At 40.4% G+C, this 16,796-nt stretch overlaps 1 long non-coding RNA gene across 1 annotated transcript; it reads left to right on the top strand.

The window, feature by feature from the left end:
- The first annotated feature begins 5,500 nt into the window (after positions 1–5,500).
- On the top strand, positions 5,501–16,428 carry LOC309340412. The gene is made up of 3 exons (XR_014155984.1): positions 5,501–5,998; positions 15,773–15,818; positions 15,964–16,428. It is a non-coding gene; the product is annotated as an uncharacterized lncRNA (long non-coding RNA).
- Positions 16,429–16,796: the final 368 nt, after the last annotated feature.

The raw sequence follows: 16,796 nt of genomic DNA, 5'->3' as shown, positions 1-16,796 counted from the left end.
TCACTGGTGGCAAGGAACAGCAACAAATTCTTCCATCAGAGTGCTGGTTCGACGCAACATGATGGGTAAAAGTGTGAGCCACGGGCTAGAATGCCATTCCTGGTTCAGATCTCACCTCAACCACAAACTTGCCTGGTGCCATAGGAAGCCACTGTTCACACTGCCCCAGCCTTCATTCCTCATCAGCGGTAGGGACTTTCAATACTCAAAAATAGCTGTGGCTACTGACAAAACACAATCCAGAAGGTGACCCGTGGAGATGGATCTACAAACTGTCTGAATATGCATTCATAATTCATCAGAAACCTGGAAAGCAGAATGGAGTCACAGATGCTCTCAGCAGTGAAAATAAGAGGAGTGAAAGCAGATATAGTCTGGTCCTGGGAAGGCAATATAGGGAACAATTTAAGGACCCTAAGCTGTATATAGTGAATCAACGGATGTATTAACAGAGACATATACAGGGGAGACTTGACCCAGTTATGGGGAAGAAAGAATACATCCATTGATTCTGTTGGAAACATACTTGCTTGTGGGAGCTGAAAGGATTTTTATGCTTGAATCCTTAGATAAAAGTACTTGAATGCATGATAATGATGCAGCTGGACACTTCGGGCTATGGACAGATATTTGACTGGGCATCAGACAGGTTTTTTTGGCTTGGCATGGCAAAGGATGTTAAACGACAGGCATATTCATGTCTCATGTGCCAAGAAAGGGAAGTGCCAGCAAGATGAGAAAAATCACATTAGGGTAGGTGCCACAGCCTATGAAAACATGAGGATTTATTCAAATAGATTTGAAAGGTCCACTTCTGGAAAGAGCGGCTTGAAACCAGCATTTTCTTGCAGGATGTTTGGAGGTTTTAGCTGGGGAGTTCAGCTATAATATATCCTTGACCATCACATCCCCTTCTATCAGGGAAGATTGTTTTCTTCTACTGAGCATGCAGCTTTGGCAGGCATGTACATGAAGCGGTGAGGGAGGACACTCAGCTAGCCATCCAGATCAGCTAAATGAACCCTCGTGATCAATGGGGTGACAGATGTTGCAGCCAGATTGCCCTCATATGCAACTTGGAGGGTGTCTTTTTGCACTGTCGGCTGAAGGAATTCATGGGGAAATGCTTTCAGAGACAGTTTCAAATTGTCATGGCAATGCCATGGTTTGCTGACAATATTCTTATTTTACTGCTTACACGCACACACACAATCATTATTTGAATTTACCGTGTTTTCATTATTGTTATTTGCAATATGTGTGTGTGTACACCTTTGGGCACCCTTCCCTTTGTTTACCTGGAAGTAGGGAAAGAGGTGTGATGGTGGCAGAAGCAATGGGAAGCAGGGAGGGGAAAGTGACTGAAACACCAGAGAGGTGAATGCTACTAGCCCAAAAATAGAAAGAAGAAGAATTACCAACAAAGGAAGAATGGCAGACGAAATTGATGGAATATGCTGAAATGGCAAAACTGAGAGGGAAGATCAAAAACCAAGAGGATCAAGTATTTGTTAGAGACCGGAGTAAGTTTGTAGTTTACTTAAAAAACCACTGTAAACAGTTTAGATTATTGGTAGCATTATAATGACATTTGTAATGTGAAATTGGTTATGATAATGAGGGATATACAATAGTTGGATAAAGCATAAGATCCAGAAAACTAAAACTTTTATTATATGAACCTATGGGAGGGAGGGGAGGAAGTCTGAAGGTTCAGAGAACCTTGTAATTTGATGTTTGAATTGGTTAGAGATAAAGTGTATAAAAATGTGAAAATCTAATAAAAAAATTATATATAGTGGTACCTCGGGTTAAGTACTTAATTCATTCTGGAGGTCCGTTCTTAACCTGAAACTGTTCTTAACCTGAAGCACCACTTTAGCTAATGGGGCCTCCTGCTGCCGCCGGGCCGCCGGAGCACGATTTCTCTTCTCATCCTGAAGCAAAGTTCTTAACCCGAGGTAATATTTCTGGGTTAGCGGAGTCTGTAACCTGAAGCGTATGTAACCTGAAGCATATGTAACCCAAGGTACCACTGTATATATAAAAGAAACACCAGAGAGATGGTTCTTGGGACTTGGAGTCTACCCTGGGTTTAACCACAAAGCAGCATAGGAGGCTGCCTTATACTAAGTCAGACCACTTTTCCATGTAGCTCACTATCGCTTACACTGACTAGTATTGGCTTCCCAGGTTTTCAGGCAGGGGGCACTCCCAGCACAACCTGGACATTGCAAGGATTGAACCTGGACATCCTGCAACGCCCTACCACTTAGCTATGGTCCTTATGGCAGTAGCTCCCAGTCACCATCCTTGTCCCTATCTGACTGCTGCAAGTTAGCAAACTGCTCTACACTCATCCATAAATCAGAAGCTCTCCTGCCTCCTCTACTTGGAACAGGAGCAGAACAAGGAGGAAAAAGCAGTGAATAGGGGAGTGAGGGGAAGTTTGACTGACTGAGGCTTTCTTCAGTTTATATTAGTTAGTTTGTTCATCTGTTCAGTTGTGAAGACTGGCTGGTAGCATAGCAGAAAAACATGTCACGAGCCTTCTTTTTATATTGAGTATTCTCTTGCATTGAGACAATTTGGATGAATGGCCTTCATGCGCACTTCCCAATCAACAAATACTACCCCATGAGGGGAAAAGCTACTCCTACAATGTTCAGCCCAGGACAACTTTGTCCCTAAGCCACCTCATTGAAGGTAAACAGGTAAGGAAAAGCATTGATCAGTTATCAGACTGATCTGGACATTGGAACCAGAGTTGACATGCCCCAGAATAATATAGGTTGCTCACTCAATTTCCCCCTTGAACTAGGCCTGGGGAGCCTCCAGATGTTGCTCAACTTCAACTCCCATCATCACTAGCCATTGGTCATGCTTGCTGGGGATGATGGGAGATGTGGTTCAGCAACACTTGGATGGCCAAAGGTTCCTCACACCTGCATTAAAAATTGGGAAACCTGCAGTATCTGGGTCAAGTTAATTTTTTGGGGGGAAATAAATGCCTATTGCAGATTCTTGTAAGTTATAATAAACTTGTGGCCAGTGGTTAAATCCATTTGCTGTTTTGTTCCTTCCCTCCATGGGCATAAGGGCAAAGTGTGTGCATAAATACATCCTTAATTAGCAAATAACATTTGCCACACTCTGCAGAAAGTTCCTTGATAATTAAGTTTAAATGTACAAACATGCTTCATATAGTAGAGACTGCATAATAGGGGGCAGGTTGGGAGTTGCTAGGAAGGTAATTGTAGGAGAAGAGCCACCTGCTTCTCCTTGTCTCTTTCGCTTCTGGCAACCTCCCACATACTCACTTTTCCTTCCCACTTTCTTAAATTGAGAGAAAGCAGAAGAGAAGGCAAGAGGCAATTAAAGGCAGGATGCCATCCCCCATTGCCAGCTGTTGTTTGAAAGGTGAGGTGAGGGGAACCTATGGATTCTATATAATCAGAATAATATAATACTTATTTATCTATTTATATAAATTACCAGAAAAATTACCGCTCACTGGAAAAGATTGCAAAACAAGACATTTCACCTGCAGGCTTACAATCTAATACATACAACATGCAGAAAAATAGAATTGGGGATGGAAAGAGAAATAAGCAAACTTAGGCAAGCAAACTTATTTCCTCTTATAATGGCCAGCTTGAATGGAAATGGTTCAGGGAGAAGAACAGCCAAATGGCAGCTGGTCTCTCTGCAAGACAACAGAGTAAGCCCTGCACTATCCCATCTCTTCTGTTGCAACCAGGTGGAGTCACTGCTAATAAATAGCAGCTCCAGGGAGACGGAACCAAATGACAGCTCTTCCAGGAAAAACAAATGGACCACCTGGGTAGGTGGAATATCTCCTTACTCATAGCTTAAGACACAAGAAGTATAGCTAGGGAACAATTGGTAGTGCAATAGATGTGCAGTTTGGACATCCGATATTGTTGAGTGTGAGCATGTGCAGTCTATGAGTTTGCTTTGGCTCACATCCCATTTCTAAAACTAAGTTCAGAATTGTAGCATGCACAGTTTGCCACAATGTTTAGTTCCTTCAGGTAATATGTATATTTCCTTCTTCCTTCTATATTAATGTTGTATAACACATCAATGTACTAAAGAAGAAGAAGAAGATTTAGATGTGATTCTAATTATCACATTTTTAAAATTGTGTAGTGTGGATGTGCAATCCAGTGAATTATTAAAACACCACACCAAAAGAATTTTTAGATATATCCGCTGTATCTGCTAAAATAGGGGAGGAGGCTCCATCAGTATTGGCATTCTGTAAGCTCTTGAATGTTTAAACAAGCATTCCCCAAATCTAAACCTGTATCTCCAACTTTGATTGTTGTTTTAACTGTTATGCTGTATTGATGAGCTTGCTTAATATATATATTAGTCATAGATGTTTTACTGTAGTTTAGGGTTGCCATATTTCAAAAAGTGAAAATTCAGAGCTTTTTGCTGAGCTTTTTTTTTTAAGGAAAGTCAGCCAAAACGACACTGCCAACTTGGATTGCCATACACAATATGTTGATGTATGGCAAACCTACTATACCTGTTTTACTATGTATTTTAATTACAGAACAACTGTGTATTCCAAATGCTTGAATAGGTACTTGAGCCCCTCCAGATGTTGTTGGACTATATCCCATCATCCCTGACCACTGGCCATTATGGCTGAAACTTATGGGAGTTAGAGTAAAAAGAAACAAACATGTGGAGGACCCCTGCCCCATTGTATCTGTTTGACTTTGGAAAGGATCAGGTAAGCCAGAAGTTTGAAATCTTGTGAACATACTGGATGAGGAGACTTTTGGAAGGCTCATGTAATGGAGGGGTGGTAGACTTGGTATTTAATTCTGTAACATCTTGGTTTGTTTTTCATGAGAATTGCTTTGGCACAGATCTTTTTTTCTCCTGTGTAGCTGGCCAGTGTGAAAGGTCCTGATTTTCCTAATTTACAAACAAGCTGACTAATTGAGCCATGTGCTTGCACCATCAGTAATATTAAACAAATAGTGACAATAATGATTTTATACTACATAGGGGAGCGTGATGCTTACATTGGGTAAATAGAATTATCACCTGCTAAGATACACAAAAGTATTATTATTCTTATTTATTAAATTTCTATACAGCCCTTAATTCGAGGATCACAGGGTGGTTCACAATTTAAAAACTCAAAAATACATACTAACAAAACAATAACAACTACCCCTAACCAAGAAGAGAAGAAAATGGAGGTATATTCCTTTAGCACACAATCTAAAAGTAAAAAATGCAAAGCAGGCTGTATTAAACTGTTGAATCTATTAGTGCTTTTGAAGGCCAGTCTTTCCTTAAAATACTAATTCACACTGGAAGAGACTGCTTGACGATACAGCTCTATTGCTGACAGAACGAGGTCTGTGTTTCTGGCACCAAATCTGCCTATAATCAAACCAACTGTCAGCACTCAAGCATTAAGCACGGGCCACCTCATATATACAGAAGCACAAATTGGCCAGAATCCAACTGGCAAAAACTTCCTGTGGATTTGCTCCTGGAGCACTTCAGTGGAGACACAGTATTTTCTCCTAAGCATGCATTCTTTGGGATTTGCTTGCTGCTATGAAGGAGTGGTTAAGAGTATGACATGTGCCCTGGGTAGGGATGCTGCCAGGTTTGAGGGGACTCAGAATTAGGTGCTTGTTTCAGATAACATTACTGGGACATAGGAGGCAGGCCTCAATTGTGACATGTGGTGCTGCTAGTGCAGCTCCAGCTACCCACAGCTCCCTCAGAGCTCTGGGCAAGGCAGACACTGCCATTTTTCTTATCCTCAATTCTTCTGGTCCCTTCCCTTCCCCCAACAATATATGGGCTCAGAGGCATTGAGGGAAAAGGCAGCTGCAGCTAATTGGTTCAGCCATTTTAAATGAACCGCATGGTGAGGCCATAGCAATTGCCCTCCTATGCTGGATGCTGATGGCAGGGCCAGAACTAGGAGAACTGGGTGCGCCTTTCTTCCTCAGCCAGAAATTTATATTCTATGTGGGTTGGTTCCTGTGCGAGAGGCAGGAATAACCAGGAGGAGGGTATGTATGTGCCTAACCTTGGTGTTATTAGCACCATGCTCTAACCAACTGAGCCAGCCTGGGAAACTGGATGATTGGTGGGTGCTGATGTGATATTGGGGCTGAGAGGGAAAATCAATAATGGCAGCATGTACTAGGGTCAGACGGAGGAGGTAGAGGAGTTTCAGGGCTATTACCAGGGTTCCTGGACTGGAGGATATACAATATTATCATAGAAGAGTATGGGGAGGTAGACACGACATATGTCGCCCCCGTTCAGCCTTCTCTCAACAGAGATCTGGGTAGCCATGTTGCTGACCTGCCCTCCCATCTGGTGATGATGTTGCTTAATGCCAGATTGGTCCACAAAAAAACCCTCCCATCTATGATTTGATTCAGGATGGGGCTGGTGATCAGGGGTGTGTTACTGAGACCTGTGTGGGTGAGCTGGCAGGCCCTGATCTTAGTCAGCTGTGCCTACATGGATATTCAGTTATTCAGTGAAGCACAAGTCAAAGTTAGCGGAACAAGGACGGGGTATTGCAATGATCCATAAAAGTGCCATTATTCTTACCTGGAAGCCAGTCCATCTGGGACTTGGATGCGAAGGATGCGGAAACAGAACAGAGATCTTGCTGGTGTGCCATCCACCCCATTGCCTAACCTTATCCCTGGCTGAGCTGGCAGAGATGGTCCCTGGTATGGTGTTGATGAATCCTAGGACACTAGTTACAGCACCACAGACCATAGATCAGATAAATATTAGACAAAGCAACACGCAAGTAAAGGGAGACTACAAAAATTTTCTGCACTTGACCTAACTGGAACAATAAATAGGAATGTGTGCCTTAATTTTTTAATTAAATCCAGTAAAGTTAAAAAGAAAAGGAAAAAGCCATCCTTTGGAAAGGAGGTGGTGGTTAAGCACTGCCAAAATATGTTTAGTATGAATGTGCTGTTAAACAACTTGGCACCAGTTTGAGGTTGATTTTGAACTAATTCTATGGCTGACCAGAGAAACAGGAAGAAGCTCTCTATTCATTATTACTGTACTGAAGTTCACATGGTGCAGGAAAGTATGCAGGCCTGTATCTTTGCCAAACTGAGGAGAACGGATGGATTTCCCCTCCTCTAAAAGTTAGAGAATGGATTATTTTTAAACCAAAACAATCTACTCAGTTGAAACGCTTCATTGTGTTCCTGTGAAAGAATGAATGTACAATCAAGGGATGCCTCCCCTCCCAGAAAAAGAGTTGAAGAAATCTACCAAGTACGATGACAACGTAAGTATAACAAAATAAGGAGGGTTGAAAGGACTTTGACAGTTTTCATTAACAGTGTTGTCTGAGGGAAAATGCCTACTTTGCCACTTTTGGCAGTAAGCTAAGACATCAGTACAGGAAACATAATTACTCTGGGCCCTGAGCCAAGTAATTCTGTGGTACCATTATCATGCAAAACACATTAAAGGTCTGACAGAAATTAGAGAATCTCTGTATACCTCCTTTTTAAAATGTCATGCTGTCACTTAAAAACTTGATCTCGTGATCATAGGTAGAAGCCTTCTTTTTAAAGTAAGTTTTATCTTTTCAAACTTTTTTGGATACAAAGGGTTAGGGTAGCAAAAAAATAAATAAATGTTGAAAAACAGAATGACAAAACCTTACTTTCCCAAGGCACTATTAAATAGCTGTGTTTGGGGAAAAAATCTTTCTAAACTGTGAAGTTTATTTCTATCTTTTAAAAGTAATCCATTCATTTTATTTTTCTGTGTTGGATTTAGATTAACATTTCAGTCATGGATGCGGCTACCTGGGTGTAAGCATCAGTCAATGGGAGTAATTTCCAATTAGACATGTATAGCATTGCACTACAAAGTTAGTCAAATTTAGGTTCAGTTGAAATCAATGGAACTGAAGTTAATTATGAAACCGTGTTATCACTGATTTTAGTGGAACTAAAATTGGTTTGGGTAGCTTACTTTGGATCCAACCCCACATTAGTGAGTCCTCACTCAAACTAAGGGCATAAAGAAGTTAAAGGGGCACAATCACATCTTATTTAAATCAACAGGATTTAGACCCACAGTTATTCAGTAAAACAAAAGCACACCTAGGTTTTTTGCGGAGGCAGGATATTATGTCCCATGGCTGTACTTCGCAATCTATTTCTTCTTGAGCTATTTTTTTTCTTTAGGCTTACTTGGCTACTTATGAGTTAATGATTATCAGTGATTGCCAGTTTGCATTTTTAACTTAAATATTCAATGTAATAATTTCATTTTTCGATTGTCTTTCAGTGAATTCACATATTCAATAAAGCCAGCCAACTCCAAATAATACATAGCTAAGCTGTGATTAACTTCACACCTACCAGCTTGACTTTCCTGCAGGGTTATTTCCTGACAAGATAAAAAGCAAAGATCCTTGACTGATGTATCACCAGTTAATAACTAAGTCTAGCAATTCCATAGGTTTAGATTAAACAGTAAATGCAATTACTTGTATTCAGTGTTTCTGAATTCACCCTTTGCAAACTGAGTTGTAAGTCAGCAGTAAACATTTTGTCACTTTCCCCCGTGTTTAGGTTGGCCTCCATTTTTCAACTATTTGAGTATCCTGGATAATACCATTGAATTCAGTTCGATTTACTTCCGAGCAAACATGCATAGTCTCAGGCTGTAAGGACAAGTATTGTGTCCCAGTACAACCATGACCACCTATTGATGTCAGATATTGTCTTTAAGAGAGATGATAGTTCTTAATAGCAATCCTGGAAAGTCAAGGTAATGGTCTATTTTACAAGGGTAAAGTGACTTGATTACTATTGATCTCAGCTTCCCTGAATTAGAGCTAGTTAGAAATTGGAAAATGTTTTTTCATCATAGGCTTCATGATTTCCCCCTCAGTTTTCTCCCCATCAGTTTTACAATTATCCAGCCAATGTTACCTTATCCTTCTTAAAAGGCCAAAGAAATGCCAGCTCTTCTGCTCCTTGATCCTTCCCTGATTCTCTCGGAATCTCAGCCTTTTCCTCTTGTAAACCAGCTCATGGCCTTAGCAAAATAAAAAAATTCCTTCCAGTAGCACCTTAAAGACCAACTAAGTTAGTTCTAGGTATGAGCTTTCGTGTGCATGCACACTTCTTCAGATACGAAAGATACGAAAGATACCTTAAAGACCAACTAAGTTAGTTCTAGGTATGAGCTTTCGTGTGCATGCACACTTCTTCAGATACGAAAGATACGAAAGCTCATACCTAGAACTAACTTAGTTGGTCTTTAAGGTGCTACTGGAAGGAATTTTTTTATTTTGTTTTGACTATGGCAGACCAGCACGGCTACCTATCTGTAACCAGCTCATGGCCTTGTAATTGATGAGTTATCCTCCCAAAGGGGACAGCTATATACTTAACACAAAAGGGCAATGCAGTATGTGAGTTGTTTCTCTACCCCTATTCAGGAATACATATTCTAAGTTGAATTGAAACTTGTGAGGGACAATGTGCTAACTCCAGCTGCTGTTGCCCTCTGTAAGTTGGAGGGTGAGCATCTCTAGTGGGCTCCTTGCTTTACTTCTGTAGGCTCCATGCACAATGTAGAGTCCTGGAAAACCATGGTTCTACCTTACACGATGGGGCCACATGGATAGAACAGACTCCCTGCTACAGACAGATGTGTTCCAATTTGTGGAAGGCAATAGCACCTGTGGTACCCTCTTTTCCCATTTCATGTTTACTCCCCTTGCATTATCTCAGTTGTGGGGAACCTTTGGCCCTCCTGAACTCACAACTCCCATCAGCAAGCACGGCCAGTGGTCAGGGATGACAGCAATATCTGGAGGGCCAAAGTTCTCCTACCCCTGCATTAGCTTGATGGTGTCGCATTCCAAAGTCTGATGAGTATGACATTGTAAACAATGGAGAATTATTCCCAGTTATCAAGGTAACTTCTCCTGATAGCTCCCCTTGTGAGGCAACAGCCTAACAAAGGATTGTTTTCCAGCACCTGTGACACCATGAATAGGTGTTAAAAGCCTGCCTCCATTAGACAGCAACAGACAAATTATATTCAACAGTGGTGTAGACAGGAGCCCCTGATAGGACTTTATATAATAATACAAACCAAAGCTATAACATGGCACTGATAAAATCTGTTCATATCACCGAAAATTCAAAAATTATACTACCACAGTTGTTCTGATGACAGCAGCATGCTAATGCAGCAAGAACTGTGCACCGTGCAGTTATGACATTCTGCTTCTTAAGCATTTTCTATTTCTTCTAATGATTTCTCTGTTTCCTTTTTTGTTGCTTAAGTAGCTTTTTATTATTTTCCCCAATGTGGAATCCTTTATACTAACAGCTTTATGTTTTCATTTTTATGACTGCCATTTTTCTCTCATTTTTTCTCCCCTTCCCGCCTGTTTGCTTTTGATTTCTTCTGCAGATCATATTTTAAAGAGGATTTTTTTCCTTGAGGATAGTTGCCACAAGGTTCCCCCTCCCATCTTGATAAAGATGCTTTTTATCTACAGTTTATTGAAATGCTTCATCCCCTTTATAACAAATAGTAATAAAAAGTGAGAAATAATAAACAATAAAAAAACTGAAATTCAGAAAATCAAACATGTTATCTCTTCGGATGTGATAAAAATGCTTAATATTTTTTTCAAAATAATAGATTGGTGTAGCCTGGAACTGATAGGGAACTCTGAAAGGCTCTGTCTCCAGATGCTTAAGCTATGTGATACAACACTGGCTCCTGTCTGGGCATACTAGTCTCTGTGAGGCGCTCATGCATTGCATTCAGATAGTCTTAGGGTTAGTCCTGAGGATCCCTAGTTCAAAAGATTATGTAGCAGGTGAGACCCTGGAGAGCTGCTGTCAGTTGGAGTTCTTTCTTTGGCAATCACTTGTAGCTGAATAAGATTGTCTTCCATGAATATGGTCTTAACGGTGAGTCCGTAAGTGACTGTGGAGGTCAATTCTGGATCCACACGTCCTTCCACAGTGGGGACATAGGTTTCCAGGTGGGAGTTGATCACGGTGTGGGTTTGCCAAACGTGCCTTCCTTAGCTCATTTCTCCTTTTCACCCTCAGTTCGTGCTTCTTCAGAGTCCATGACACCTTTGGCAAAGGCTGTTCTCCAATTGGAGCACTCGCAGGCCAGTGTTTCCCAGTTATCAGTGCCACATTTTTTTAATAGATTTGCCTTGAGAGCATCTTTAAACCTCTTTTGTTTTCCATCGGTATTTCGCTTTCCATTCTTAAGTTGGGAATAGAGAGGTTGCTTTGGAAGACAATAATCAGGCACCTGAACAATATGACCAGAGCAGACGACACTGACCTAGATGATCGGACTCATGATATGGCATCTTTATACATTCATGCATTCACATGATGGCAGCCATAATATTGGTTTGAGGGTTTTCAAGAAGAATCTGAGATGGGCATCTAGTTTGCATTCTTTTCTCTGCACAGCATATATATTGTCACGTGTGAGTGGTTTATGTATAAGTGGTTGATAGAAGTAATGTTTGCAGTGGTGAATGGTTGTGTGAAATGGATGGTGTGTGAGTGCACATAAGTTGGGTAGATTGAAATTTTTATATTATACTGCCTTGTAGTGCTCTCTGATGTTATTTGTTTTTATATTATGTTGATGTATATGGATGTTGTTTATGTATTTCATTATGTGAGTCATTTGACAGACATGGCTTTATTGTACTTAGTGTGTTCTTAGTGTATACACACATATACCCCTATGCACGTATCATTGTAAACTGCTTAAAATCTTTCTGATAGTAAGTGCGATACTAATAGATATGGTAAATAAATAAATAAATGCACCTTGTTGGTTGAGCTTGGCCTAGTGACACACCACCTCACAGAGTTGTGGGAATGACAGTGGGAGAGGGAGAAACGATGTGAGGTGCCCTAAATTCCTTAAAGGAGATGTGGGACTAAAATGTGCTAAACAAATAATTAAAATAAATATCCCTGGAGCAACAGCCAGCCAATCAACCAACCAGGTTTATTGCACTAAGGGTGAGTTTATGCATGCGTATCTGTCATCTGATGACTGCGAGAGATATTAGGCTCCTTTGTGCTGGCCTGAGTTTACAAAAATCCACAACATACTTGCAGGTGTCAATTGCCTGTGATATTTTGATGGTTTGTAATTCAGGGGCAAATGATGCTTTAAATGTCAGCCATCTCAGCTGTTTCACTGGTCATTAACTCATAAGTCTCATTAGTTTTTCTAAGGTGCAAAAGGTGTGGGAGGGCAATGGATAATGACAGATTTGGGAGGGCATTTGGTGACATGGGCAGTCTGTATTGAATTTGGGCTGATCTCTCATAAACTTCTGCTGAGTTTCCTCATAAAAGAGGAAGGGACTTCTACTGGAGGAAGGCAATCAGAAATAATGCCTCATATAGTTTAATGTCAAACAACACTGAGATATTCAGTGATTGATTTCATTTTCCTGAAAAGGACACTAAAAACTATGAGTAGTACAGATTGCCACCTGTTAAAATGAGATAATAGGGCCAACGTGTGCTTGGCAACATGACTTAAATATGACCACGTGGCTGAACATGGCATCACTTCTGGCCATGTACAAAGCATGTCACTTCCAGTCATGTGGTCTCTGTTTTGGTCATGTGAACAACCCCACAACATTAGTTTTGACAGCTGGTGACATCATGTCTGGTCATGTGGTTTTTATTTTGGTCACATGGCGAAGCACAGGGTATCTACACTATTTCATTTTAACAGGAAGTAGAACTGTTCTCCTACCATTATTTACATAAATGGCAATACAAGGGGGGGGGAGGAGCTGTCAGTTAATTTATATGCTTCAAAGGATGCCCCAAATGAGCACCTAACTGTCCTAACATGACACAACATGGAAAACAAGTATTCTGGCATTATGTAGATTACTTACTTGAAAGAAGACTATGTCACAATTCATTTAGTCTATACCCATAGCAGGATTTAAATAAGTGCATCATATATACATGCATGTGCAAATCAGGCCTAAGACACCTGGTGCAATGTGAAGAGCCTCAAAAATCTAAGAAAGATGTCTGTAATGAAAGTTTGCATCCCAGCTGGGGAGTCAGTGGCAAACAACCTGAAGTACGTATGGGAAGAAAGGGTCAGGGGCAAACAGAGAAGACATCATACATTCACAAGTCACACTAAGGGTCATAAAGATAATGCTAACAGAACCATCCTCAGGCACCTCTTCAGTGCTGAAAACAGAGATGCTCAAACTGCTGCCTTAGAATGTCTTATTGAAGTCAATGGGCTGGATTCCAAGTTGTTCTGCTCAAGGTGGAAAAAGGAGGCAGGGAGGTGATTTCTGCAAGTTCAGCCACTTGCGTCTCCTGCAAAGCTCCTCTTCAGAGCTGAGCTGTACATCAGGTGTCATAGGAAGCTGCAGGGGAAAAGAGGAATATGTGAAGATTGGTTTCCTGTATATGATTCACTGTGTCAACACTCCCATTTTTCTTTATGATGAAGAATATATGAAGGATAGAGGGCATGTCCTACTTCAATACAGAGTCAGTTTAAGGTTCTGGGGTGTTTTCAGAATATTTAATGAAACTGATGAGTTAGCTATTGTTTCCTGTTATGAGTAGAAGCTAGAAAGACTCTTCAGGATAAGAAGAAAAAAAATTCCAGTTAATCCCCCAACCCCCACAAAATATTAGCATCAATGGATTTTATTTAGTTCTAGGTATGAGCTTTCGTGTGCATGCACACTTCTTCAGATACCAGTATCTGAAGAAGTGTGCATGGTATCTGAAGTGTGCATGGTATCTGAAGAAGTGTGCATGGTATCTGAAGTGTGCATGGTATCTGAAGAAGTGTGCATGGTATCTGAAGAAGTGTGCATGCACACGAAAGCTCATACCTAGAACTAACTCAGTTGGTCTTTAAGGTGCTACTGGAAGGAATTTTTTTATTTTGTTTTGACCATGGCAGACCAACACGGCTACCTATCTGTAACTGGATTTTATTTACAATCCAAGTGTCAATTATTCTGCAATGTGAAGGTTTATAATAGAAATGCTAATACATATTGATAAAAATACCAGCTATTTGACTAGGCTTTCATAACACAACACACCGCCACCTTTATGAACAATGATAATAAAGAAATGGAAGTACAGTGCCTACAACAAAGCACATTTCAACCAAAAGAAAAGGTCTAGGAAGAGGTAATATAATCTGAAAGTGGGTTACAATTACACTCAAAGTTGCTTTTATTTTTCCGGAGCATCTAAATGACCCTTTCACATAAGATTGCTTCTGTAAGCAAGATTTCCCTATTCCGTCTCAGATTTCTGGGTTTTACCAATAAATTTGCACTTATCCACGGGATGTCCTCTCAACTTCTATCCTAGTGGAAGTATCATGAAGAATTTAAAACTGAAGCTGAAACTCTTTAAGCATTGCATTTCGGATCTGGATTAATGTTATCCATTATCTCCTGCCATGAAAACTTTTGAAACGTGAACCTTATTATACAAAGGGCAGAGATCATATGTCTGACATAAAGATTAAGCAATTGATCTGTGTGCTGTGAATGCTGATCTCTGATACCACGACTCCATGGCTACCGGACAGGACCAAAAAGATGCAATAAAATAAGTTATATGGCAGAATGTCATTATCACTTTCTTAATTATAGGAATTTGTATCATTTTATTTTGAGATAAAATTGTGAAACATCCCAAACATAAAGGACATCCCAGCCCAAACACAACATAATCCAGAGGTGTATGTTTAGCAGAGTGGAAATGACTCTGAAAGTTTCTGTATCTTTACACTCAGACCTTAAACTCTTTCTTAACACACAACCCCTTTGAGATTAAAAAGAAAATAGGCTCTTTGATCTGAGAAGTGTTGGAGGGGAAAGGAAATTTAAAAAGCCATGTGGGATGCAATGAAGGGATGTGTTAATATTACTTAATCAAATTAATGTTGCTGCCTTGCACACTCAACTGAAGTGTAGCCATAAGTTGTAATGCTACCTGAAGTCCTATAAGTAGCAGAGAAACATTGAATGTAATTGTATAAGGATAGCAAGAAAACTGATAATGCATTCATTAGGAGGATAAGGCTACAATCCTATATTCTTTACCTGGTAGTTAAGTCCCATGGAATCCATTGAGAAGACACATTTAGGATTGTGCTGTTAATGGATGAGAATAATATGTATTTTGTTATTTGCTAATGTAAATGTCACATGAAAAGGTGCTATTTTTAAGAGTAGAACATTTTTTAATCACGTACACTGCCCATTTCTCCATTGTCTTCTTTCTTTTACCCTTCCACATGCAGATGCATCAGTTAGAAATAAGGCTCATTAAACTCCTTGCATCGATCACCTGGAAATTCACTGATCCTTGTTAGCAAATTGGAAGAACAGCTGGCTATTCATGGTGTAGTTTTAACCCCCATTTCTGTTCTAATCCTTGAAATTTTGCACCACAGTTATCTTTCTTATTGCCTTTTCCTATCAAAAGTGCTTTGTTTTGCAATGCATATATTCATTCTCTCTCTCTCTCTCTCTCTCTCTCTCTCTCTCTCTCTCTCTCTCTATATATATATATATATATATTTCTGAACCCAGAAGTCAGGCAGAACCTGTGTCATGTGTTGGACTCCAACATATATTAGAAAACAAGCAGTTTAGATTTACTCCTGGTGATTGAGACCAATTTGAACCAAGATGACTGTAGGTGAGTGAGACGAATTTGAACCACTGGCTATAGAAGTTTTAGTTCACAAAAAATGCACACTTTCACACATATGGTTATATTTCCTTAAAATGGTCTATAATGCATATGCATAATCTATAATAGCTTCTCTCTTATTCCACTGCAGGACTGACCCTAGCCTTAGACAGAGGTGGTAGACATCAGAAGCCTGCAGGAGCTCCCTCACCATTCACCTTGAGTCCTCTAAGCCAGTAGATGTTGCACAATCACTAATGTTGTAACAAACCAGTCAGATTCTGTATGTGGAACAAGAGGGCACCATCATGCCCTTCATTGCAATCAGGAAAATGTCTTGTGCTGGTGTTCCACTGTTCCAAACAGCAAGCAGCACTATCATGGATGTGGCCAAGGTGGGGCAGGGAGGGGCAGCTGCCCCCCATCAATAAAAATCAATAAAATACATAGCAAACTGATGTTCTGCCCCCCCCCAACAAAAGGCCTGCTCCCCCTAACAAAAATCCTTGTTCTGCCCATGAGTAGTACCCCCTGGTTCTGAGACAATAGTGAAAGGAATTTGACCTGGAACATTTTGAACAATGGGCTATGTCCTCATCTTAAAGTGACTTGTCATTTGGGGAAGTAGAATTCTTCAGAATAATAATAATAATAATAATAATAATAATAATAATAATTCATTTATACCCGATTATAACCGATCTGACTGGGTTTCCACAGCCACTCTGGGCAGCTTCCAACAGAATATTAAAATACAACTGTCTATTAAACATTAAGAGCTTCCCTAAACAAGGCTGCCTTCAGATGTATTTTGAAAGTCTGGTAGTTGCTGTTCTCTTTGACATTTGGTGGGTGCCACTACCGAGAAGGCCCTCTGCCTCATTCCCTGTAACTTGGCTTCTCACAGTGAGGGAACCACCGGAAGGCCCTCGGCACTGGACCTCAGTGTCTGGACAGAATGATGGGGGTGGAGACACTCCTTCA

Source organism: Podarcis erhardii, assembly GCF_964252035.2.
Source record: "Podarcis erhardii genome assembly, chromosome: 4".
Taxonomy (NCBI): domain Eukaryota; kingdom Metazoa; phylum Chordata; class Lepidosauria; order Squamata; family Lacertidae; genus Podarcis; species Podarcis erhardii.
This window is presented reverse-complemented; position numbering and strand designations above follow the sequence as displayed.